The 7,651-nt window shown below is 41.6% G+C and overlaps 1 protein-coding gene and 1 pseudogene across 2 annotated transcripts in view; one reads left to right on the top strand and one right to left on the bottom strand.

Annotated features, from left to right (window-relative positions):
* The window catches only part of Kcnb2 (potassium voltage-gated channel subfamily B member 2), a 475,981-nt gene that overhangs the window by 29,242 nt on the left and 439,088 nt on the right, over positions 1 to 7,651 (bottom strand). The window lies entirely within an intron of this gene.
* On the top strand, positions 3,215 to 3,335 carry LOC116089653 (annotated as a pseudogene).

Raw genomic sequence — 7,651 nt, 5'->3', positions numbered from 1 at the left:
TCTTCGCCTACGCCTTGTCGACCTGACTAGGACCCCCGTTTCTCCCGTGGGTTGAGGGAGGCCCAGATTGGCCGGCCTGCGGCATGTACTGGCATCCCAGACTTGCAAGGGAAACACTGTGTGGAGCAAGTTATCTTATTATTTAGTGTGCTTCTTGCTCTGTTTACCTCTTCCCCATTTCCTCCCCTCTCTCCCTGTCCCTGCTCTCTGTTTGTCTCCTCTTCTCTTCCCTCCCCGCCTCTCTTCCCTCTTTTCCTCCCTTTCCTTCCTGTCCTCTTCGTTCATTGTGGGCCAAGTCCTGACCCCATTAGGCCTCTGCAAAGCTCTGCAACACAGCATGTCTGCTGCTGCCCTTTCTCAATACAGTTTTTCCTCATTCAACTGGTTTGTTTGTTTTTTTTTTGTTTTGTTCTGTTTGTTTCAGCAATCTTTGCCTACAATTCTTGTTCAATCAACCTGATGCCATTAATATAGTGGATTATATCTTGATGTAATAACTATATTCTTGTCAGGAGAATTTTAGATGAAGACATTTGGGATTAGTATAAACCATTAAATTGTAACACAAAATATTTATCTATCAGGTCAAATTTTAAGCTTGAAATTACTAGAGAAGTAACTTAGTAAAATAAACCATGAGTTTTTAATTTTTATCACTTAAATAAATAAATGGTATAAATTGGTTGGTCCTGGTCTGTCCTGTCCTGTCCTGTCCTGTCCTATCCTCTCCTGTCCTGTCCTGTCCTATCCTCTCCTGTCCTCTCCTGTCTTGTCCTGTCCTGTCCTGTCCTCTTCTGTCCTGTCCTGTCCTATCCTGTCCTGTCCTCTTTTCTCCTGTCCTGTCCTGTCCTGTCCTCTTCTGTCCTGTCCTCTTCTGTCCTGTCCTGTCCTGTCCTCTCCTGTCCTGTCCTCTCCTTCCCTTCCCTTCCCTTCCCTTCCCTTCCCTTCCCTTCCCTTCCCTTCCCTTCCCTTCCCTTCCCTTTCCTTTCCTTTCCTTTCCTTTCCTTTCCTTTGTCTTCCCATTTTTGACCTCATTGAGAAAGTAAAAATTCTGTTGCAATAGAAATCTAAACACTTGCTTTTTTAATGCAACAAACAACAGTCAAGGAAGAACATTTAAAATAGAGTCAATCTATTAATGAGGTTTCAGGCTTTTAACTCTGGAAATTGTTCGTTTCAACAAAATGACCATATGTGCATTTGAGGACAGAACAAATCAACTCCCTCTCACTTACATCACCTCATTTTGGCTTTCTTTTTCTGAGAGTATTGCAATAAGGGTGATATGTTACATATTCATGACTGCTTTTAGTCAACTGATTATAGTATTTATTCTCTCTCATTCTACTGAGGATATATTTGGTACTAAACTCAACCTTTTGATTCCTGGTTTCACTTAGCCATAGATGAGTTTATTTTTTTAAATTTATTAATTTTGTTTGATTTACTCACATGATAAATAGTTGATGATTTCTCAGTTTTAGTAACCAAAAAAGTATCACAAGGAATTTTCCCCCCTCTCAGCTTAATAATTTACTGTGGGCTTTATGCCTCACAACTTCTTTTTATAAGCAATAATCTTTCTTATATTTAACCAGCCTTTTATAAATACATGTGAGGTTGATGTAAAATCAACCCATAATGTAAACAAATTATTTTTTCTTTACATTAAGTCTCTAGAGTTACTAAGCTCTCATGTTTTTGGTTCAGCATCCCTGAATCCAGTCTCTTCTGTGATGTGTTTACTTACACAACTGCCAGTCTCTCTAGACTTACTAAAAGTTGAAAGAAGAAGCCCATGATATTGTCATTCAACTGCTGTGAATCCCTCCTGCTTTAAAGTGTGAGTGTGTGTGTGTGTGTGTGTGTGTGTAAGTAATGTGTATGTGTGTGTAAGTATGTGTGTGTGAGAGAGTGTGTTTGTGTGTGTGTGTGTGTGTGAAAGTGTGTGTGTGTGCATGTGTGTGTGTAAGTAATGTGTATGTGTGTGTAAGTATGTGTGTGTGAGAGAGTGTTTGTGTGTGTGTATGTGTGAGTGTGTGTGTGTGCATGTGTGTGTGTAAGTAATGTGTATATGTGTGTAAGTATGTGTGTGTGAGAGAGTGTGTTTGTGTGTGTGTGTATGTGTGTGTGTGCATGTGTGTGTATAAGTGAGTGTGTTGTGTGTGTGCATGTGTGTGAGTGTGTGTGTATGAGTGAGTGTGTGTGTGTAAATGAGTGTGTGTGTGTGAGTGTGTGTGCATGTGCATGGATGTCAGAAGATACCTTGGTGGAATCCCATCTCTCTTTCTATGTTCATGTGAGATGGAATTCAGGTATGGTCAAAAGTTTCTGGAAAGAACTGCACTTTATATTGAACTTCCTTTGGTTTAAATGATTTCTGGTTTCTGGTTTAAATGATTAGAATTCAATGACTGTTGAAGGTTAAGATGTTATAAGTCCAGAGCCTAAGTACAGGTTGTGGTTGTAAGTTGACACAGGTTGGCAAGCTTCCATAAAAAGCACCGTTACTTGCTGAATCATCTCTCTGACCTGTTCCTAGCTTGTCGTGGTTTTATTGTTTTGCAGTTTGCTACATACCCTTGTTATCTTTAAGTATCTATTTACAAGTTTCTACCATACTTCTGACCATATTGTTCCCAGATAAAAGACACAGAAACCTTTAGATTTTTTCAATTAGATATTTTCTTTATTTACACGTCAAATAATATCTCATTTTCCCAGTTTCTCCTCTGAAAAAAAAAGAAAGGAAAGGGAAAAAAAACAAAACAACCAAACAAAAACAAAACAAAGCAAAACCCTGTTCCCTCTTCCCTCCCCCAGAGCACCACAGCTGGCCAGATATCAACCTTCTATGCTATTTTTTCTGCTTCATGGTGGTGATGCTTGATATATGACTTGGGCCTGTTCTAACTGGGCTGCCCCTATTCCATCAGGCCAGCCTTGATGGCCATGTGCTCATGATCCTCCTCCTCATTATTGGCTTCCTTCTTCCTCCTCACTCTTCTTTTGGTCTCCACCTAAGACCCCAAGCCCAAGAACCAATGTTCTGCCCACCAATCAGGGATAACTTGGAAAAAGGCAAGGTTTGGACTACAAGAGCTGGTGTATGTGAGAATTCACTGTCTTGGGGCCACTAGGTCTTGGGAGACAGAATTTAGCATTCAAATACATGGAAGCAGCAGCCTACCTCCTACATATTTCTATTAAAAATACTACCTTTAAAGCCTTTAGGTATTGCTGCTCTGCATCAGTAGGTGGCAGAGAGGAGAGATGCTATATCTAAGCTCTGTGTCGTGACTTCTGAACATCTGAATGATGAGTAGCCTAACATTCCATGAAAAAATTGAGCCTCAGATGATTACTAGTTCAACCCCAGAGGCCTTGGACAGGGAGTTATCCTGAGACAACCACCAGTCTGGCACCATTGAGGCTGGGATGGGCTCCCAGAATGGTCCCTGGGCCAGAGTGAGCCCGAGACAGACAACCCTTGCAAAAGACTACTCACGTGTGCTCAGGGCCTGGAGATGGAGATAGCCTGAATGACTACCATTTGGGTGCTACATAGACCTGGGAGGGGGCAGACCATGTTTGAGATGAACCCTGTCCAGTACTACATATGCACAGGTGGAGCATAGCACTCCTGAGACCACTCCTAGGATGACCCCAGACGTTCAGAGACCCTAGGTGCCACTAAGAGGAGCAAGTAAGTGGTGGAGAAATGGAAGAGAAAGAGAAACAGAAGGGTGTGAGCACAATGGAGAGAGGGAGACCTGGAGACTTGAGGGTAATAATGAACAGCTTGATGTGAGTAGCTGATGATCACTACCCAGGGCTACATCTGAGTACATGGCCCAACAACAGCAGGGGCCTGTTACCTTCAAAGGTTAGGCAGACATCCCTAGTTTGTGCTGCTGACTAGAGACATGTTGATGATGTTTGAGGACTGTGAGGAACCAGCCTTACCCTTCACCTGGGCATTGTGGGAGAGTTGACCCGGCAGCATGAGAGCAAGAGGAATTGATGCTATTCCCAGTCAGCTGTACCTCACCTGGGCAGCACTGTAGAGCTGGCCCTGGATTTGGGAGCTGTGGGAGAACCAGCTCTGAGGGCATGAAAGCAGGAGAGCTGGCGGACTGGCCAGCTCAGATACCTCTCAAGCCCAGTTCCCCAGGGCTTTGAATTGGCCCACTTCAACATCTACCCCATCAATGAACTTCTGCAGTGCATAAAGGCGCTGGTCCTATATATTCAAAACTAGAGTGTCTCCATGACACAGGGCATCAATAGGATACCCAAGAGGAGTCAAAACAAAAAATAATATCGCTACCTCTGCAAAAAATTTGCCTCTCCCTAAACTTCATTTTCTTCCATCTTGCTATAGTATGAATGTTTGCATTCCTCAAACATTTGTTAGGGGAGGAGGTAGATATGAACAAGCTACATGATATGTATTCATAACTTGTAATAATGAACACCAATTATGAACATATGTTAATAATTTAAAAGAAAAAAATTTGTTTGACAGCCAAGGTGATGGTATTTTGAGGTGGGTTCTGTGGAAGGATTAGCTGCTAAGAGTGGGGCACCATTGGGCAGGATCTGTCCCCTAAAAGAAGAGGCTAGAGAAACTTTAAGTAAGGACACAAGGAAAATATATCTGTGAACCAAGAAATAGGACTGCTCCAGACATGGGCTGCTCATGCCTTGATCTTGTTCTTGGCTCCCTTCATAACTGTGGGAAATAAATGTCCACTGTTTATAAGCCACCCAGTGTTCAGTACCTTCTTCTAGCGACCTGAACAAACTAGGGCATGTCCTTTTCTTCACTTTGCCTTTCTAAATTTTTCTTAAAAGTCAAACTTCAGCAAAGCAAATTTCAGCAGCACAATGCTACCTGGTGAGATGGGAAAGGCAAGACTTCAAGTGTTACACACTCGTGAAAGTCAGGGTGGAGGGAGTTGTCTCTGGAGAATCAAGGTAGTGTCTCCGCTCTCTAGGAGAGATAGCAACCAATAACTGGTCGGAGTCAGATAGGCTCAGATCCTGGAACTTACAGACTGATGAGAGGTTTGTGTCTTGAGCCACCTGTAATGTCCTGGATTCTAAGATGTGAATGCTTCTAGTGTTTCATCTTGGCTGTCCTTTGAATGCAGGAATTCATTCAATGCTGTTGCCTTAAAATGGTGGAGCTGAGGGTTTTCAGAGACATTGTACCCAGTCTGCACGCAAAATAGGATCCTAACAAGCAGCTCTCTGGGCGTGTGGAGGCCCTGTGCTTGAGTTAGGAAATGAATAGTTGGGTGTTCCTGATGTTTTTCAAATGCAGTTTCCTGTGAGAAAGGTCCTGGATCTTACCATTATACGAGTTCCAGACAACATTTTGAAATATTAATGAGAAACTCTGCATTCTGGAAATAAATTGATTGATCTATGACACAAGGCTTTTTCTCACCAGTAGATGTCTCTGTTCCATCATGCTCTGACCCAACCCAACCAGGTTTCTCCTGGACCTACATGTTACATAAAAGGCATCTTTTCTTTAGAAATCCTATACTTTGGAGAGAAGATATAAACAACTTCTCTTTATTTATACTCACTTTGACTCTGAATTTGGCCTTGCTTCACATCGCTGGTTGCTAAAAATGTTGGAGGGTGTTTTCAAGATAAACTCCCTTTTCATTCTTTGGTACTTAAATTATCCTGGTTGCTAAGCTTTATCTCTGCTAGATAAAATGGTACATTTCCGAGAAAAACAGCAATAAATACAGTGTAGGCATGCAGCCCGTTCAGAAGGCCAGAATCTTCCTCCTAAACTGTTGTTCTCTCTTTGATAAAATGGAGCTGTGGGTTAGGCTATACAAGTATTCATATAATCTAAAGCATGAATCTTTGAGAGCTGGTATTGATAATAGTAAACTCTGTGGCCTTGAGCTCCAGATTAACTGTGTCCATATTTAGACCCTGCCTTTCATTCTGTTTGCTTGTCTTTGAGCAGCATCCTCAACTTGTGTGTCAATTTCCTCATGCACAGAAGGATAATGATAGTAATGCTACCATTCTGTGATAAATATGTAGAGATTAAACATCATATGAGTTCAGGTACTCTGAACACTTCACGGTGTATATGGGCTATATATGGTAGACATTGTTCGTACATATAGGATAGACCCCCTTCCTGTTACCACTTTTGACACAGCTGAGTCGAGGCAATGAGTAGTTGCTGCAACATTCATTCAGGTGCATGCCTCCTTTACAACTTGTCTCACTTACAAAGGCTGTGGGTAAGGAATGATATAACTGCTTCATGGGTTTGTCTCCTGACTGAGTGATTTTGCCTGGCCTGTGTAATTTCTTAAGGTAGGAGCCATCTCTTGCACTCCCAAGGAGGTTTTCTATACAGCACAACTCAAGAAATGGAGTTGGGTTACAGACTTTAGTTGATACAAACTTAACTTCAGGAATGAGAAACATAAAATTAGTGTGGGTTAAATCATGACTAAGCACGAAAGTGTACACAGTGTTTTACTACATGACCAAAGAGTCATCCTTATGTCCAAGTAAGCTTGATTAGTATATAAAATAATTAAAAGGAGAGAATTAGTAGTGACAAATACACATGCATTAGCTCATGCCAATCTCTTAAAAATACTTTTAGGTGGGTATCTTCATTGCTTTCAGCCAACAACAAGAAAGCAAAAAGACAAATGCCTCAACACCACACCCAGTGCTTTGTTAATGAACATGTTACATGTATTCTTGCTACTACATGTCAGTTGATACTACTGATATTCCCATTATACAAGGTTCACACCTGAGGTATAGAGATGCTGAACTCTGTCAGCCTGATTCTTCAGGGAGCCCTGTTAAACAAGGAATGACTTAGTGATGCTTAGTTCCTTTAGGGGAACAGTACTGGACAGGACATGGAGTTGAACGAAGGCTAAAGAGCGATGATCCCTGAGATCCCTGTTCTTATAATCTTATTATTTGTGCTTTAATAAGCACTGGTGTCTTTCTTCTCTGGCTCAAGGACCTCTCACTGACCAAGTGAGAGGCTTGGAACTCGTTAACTATTTGTGAAACAGAGAGAAAAGAAAGGAAAAAATTAAAATCTTTTACACAGGCAGTATACACACACACACACACACACACACACACACACATACACACACACACACTCTGAATACCTAGTTCATCAACTCCTCAATGCATACTTACATGTACACACATAAACCTACACACATATGTATAGACAGACATATACATATATACATTTGGTTAGTGAATGGGCAGGGCCCCAGATGCCACAACTTTATCCATTCTTTCTGGCCTTCTTATTTTTTTGTAATCACCATGCATTTTTTATTAGCTATTTTCTTTATTTACATTTCAAATGTCATCCCATTTCCTGGTTTCCCCTCTGGAAAGCCCCTATCTCATTCCCCGTCTCCCTGCTTCTATGAGGGTGTTCCCCTACCCACCCACCCATTCCTGCTTCCCCATCCTGACATTCCCGTACACTGGAGCATTGAGACTTCTTAAACATTCTTAGACAAAAACTCTTAGAAAATTATCTCATAACCAACCCTATATCTGATAGAGGGCTAATATCCAATGTATACAAAGAACTCAAGAAGTTGGACTCCAG

This window comes from Mastomys coucha, unplaced genomic scaffold (genome assembly GCF_008632895.1).
Source record: "Mastomys coucha isolate ucsf_1 unplaced genomic scaffold, UCSF_Mcou_1 pScaffold14, whole genome shotgun sequence".
Lineage (NCBI taxonomy): Eukaryota > Metazoa > Chordata > Mammalia > Rodentia > Muridae > Mastomys > Mastomys coucha.
The sequence above is the reverse complement of the archived record's forward strand: the minus strand, read 5'-3'. Positions and strand labels throughout refer to the sequence as shown.